The sequence below is a fragment of the Leptonychotes weddellii genome, unplaced genomic scaffold, assembly GCF_054177405.1.
Source record: "Leptonychotes weddellii isolate Sample4059 unplaced genomic scaffold, ASM5417740v2 HiC_scaffold_7021, whole genome shotgun sequence".
Taxonomy (NCBI): Eukaryota; Metazoa; Chordata; class Mammalia; order Carnivora; family Phocidae; genus Leptonychotes; species Leptonychotes weddellii.
In genome coordinates, this window is record NW_028039728.1 from 7,467 (window position 1) to 9,751 (window position 2,285).

The 2,285-nt window shown below is 44.8% G+C and overlaps 1 pseudogene; it reads left to right on the plus strand.

Annotated features, from left to right (window-relative positions):
- Positions 1 to 799: 799 nt before the first annotated feature.
- LOC102739133 (protein lin-28 homolog A pseudogene) lies at positions 800 to 1,457 on the plus strand (annotated as a pseudogene).
- The last annotated feature ends 828 nt before the right edge of the window (positions 1,458 to 2,285 follow it).

Here is a 2,285-nt window from a genome sequence, read left to right on the forward strand (position 1 = left end):
ACTCTAACTTATATCTGGGCTTGCCATTTTGATTTTCTATCTCATTTGATTCTAACTCAGTGTCTGACATATAATAGGAATTTAACAAATGTCTATCAAATTATTCTTTGCAATATTTTACAAAGGTAAGCAGCATAGATATCACCATCAAAATTTTTCCTATTAAGAAACTGAGCCTCAGAGGAGAGGTCATTTAACTTACCCCAGGTCACAGGGCAAGTTAAAAACTAAATCTGAAATCTAAGTATCCTGACTACTCCTGTGCTCCTCATTTTACCTCACCATGTGGCTTGATTAAAGCTTCTTAGCTCTTGCTTGTCTATCCATTCTTCATTTGTAAAATAATGTCTTTATTGTTTTAAAAAGGCTTTAACAAAGTTATTAAATTAGTATATAAGGAGGATTTATGATCTGATTTTCTTCCCTTAAGGAAAGACAATGAGGAGAAAGGCTTCCCATTGCAAGTTACTGATGGTCAATTATCTGTGTTTTGTTGTTTAGGTTTCTGACAGGCAAGCAAAAGACAAAGAGCCTAGAAGGAGAGTATACCTGGAAAGAAGATGGAAAGTATTGAAAAGCTGCTGGGACCACCAATTTCCAATACCATTATGGTATTTTCTATGCCAGAAATTGTATTTTATGCATTTTATTTTAGCATAATTCTATACAAAGTATTGGAACAGGTGCTGGGGGAAGATGTAGCAGCCTCTTCTCCAAGCCACCCCTTTGCCTCCAGACTTCTCTGGGGCCAGCAGCCACCTGACAAGGTGCATCTGGGCCACAAGTTCAGCTGACTACCATGGGCTCTGTGTCAGATCAGCAGTTTGCAGGTGGCTGCTCCAAGGCACCTGAGGAGGCACCTGATGCCGCCTGGGAGTAGAGGAGCCACAGCTGCTACAGGGTTCCCATTTCTGTAAGTGGTTAAATGTTTGCATCGGGTTCAGCTTCCTGTCCATGACAATACGCACTGGGGTCATGCTTGACCCCCTGTCCATGTCTGTGCACCAGACCAAGCTGCACATGGAGGGCTTCCAGAGCCTGAAGAAGGGTGAAGCAGTGGACTTTAACTTTAAGAAGTCTGGTAAGTGCCTGGAAGCTATCTGAGCCACTAGCCCTGCTGGGGTGTTCTGTACTGGGAGTGAGGGGTGACCCAAAGGGAAGAACATGCAGAAGCACAGATCAAAGGGAAGCAGGTGCTATAACTGTGGAGGTCTAGACCACCATACCAAGGAATGCAAGCTGCCACCCCAGTCCAAGAAGTGCCATTTCTGTCAGGGCATCAGTCATATGGTGGCCTCATGTCCACTTAAGGCCCAGCAGGCCCCCAGCTCACAGGAAAGCCAGTCTACTTTTGGGAGGAAGAAGAAGAGGAGATCCATAGCCCTGCCGTGCTCCCAAAGGCCCAGAATTGGGCTGCAGTGGGTGGGGGCTATCATTTTGTGATCAGGAAGTTTTGAGGAGCAGGCATCAATCACAGAGTGGAGAAAGTGGGGACAGGGTGGGGGGAGGGCAGCTGGCACTGCCATGTATCTCAGGCTGGAGTCCACAGCATTACCCTCTCTTCCCTCTTGGTAGGGAAAGGGGGAAGGGGGAGGCAGATGAACTCCAACCATGCTCTATCCAAACGCACGTGAGGGTTTTGGGGAAAAACCCCTCCTTGTGTGCTATATCTGAGTCTCTGCTCCCAGAATTTCCAGCTTTTGAAAGTGGCCTGGATAGGGAAGTTGTTTTCCTTTCAAAGAAAGATATAAATAATAATTGTTCCTATGCCAGAGGGCAAAGATTAAGCATGAGACCAAATTGATGGACCCAACTCACGAATCATTACATTCTGTGGGAGGGAATCTCTCAGGGGTAAGGCAGAGTTTCTCCACATCTTGCCTCATAACCCACTCTTAGGGTGCTGAGAACTGTGCCAAGCAATAGGTTGTGACAGTAGGCAGAGGGGTTGTTGGGGGACAGTTGCAGACCTGCTGCTGCTAAGCTTACTCCCACCCCATTCTGGGCCGATAGAATTTTATTTGATCCCTTTGATAACCACAACTTGGGCCCCACTTTCTCTAGGATGCCAAGTGCACTAGCTGCATGTGAATGATGTATACTGTGCATTTTAACTTTTTCTCATCATATAAATATTCTGGTTTTGTAATTTTGTGTATTTTATTATTATTATTATTTTTTTTATTCTTATGTTAATCCCCATACATTACATCATTAGTTCTAGATGAAGTGTTCCATGATTCATTGTTTGTGCATAACACCCAGTGCTCCATGCAGAACGTGCC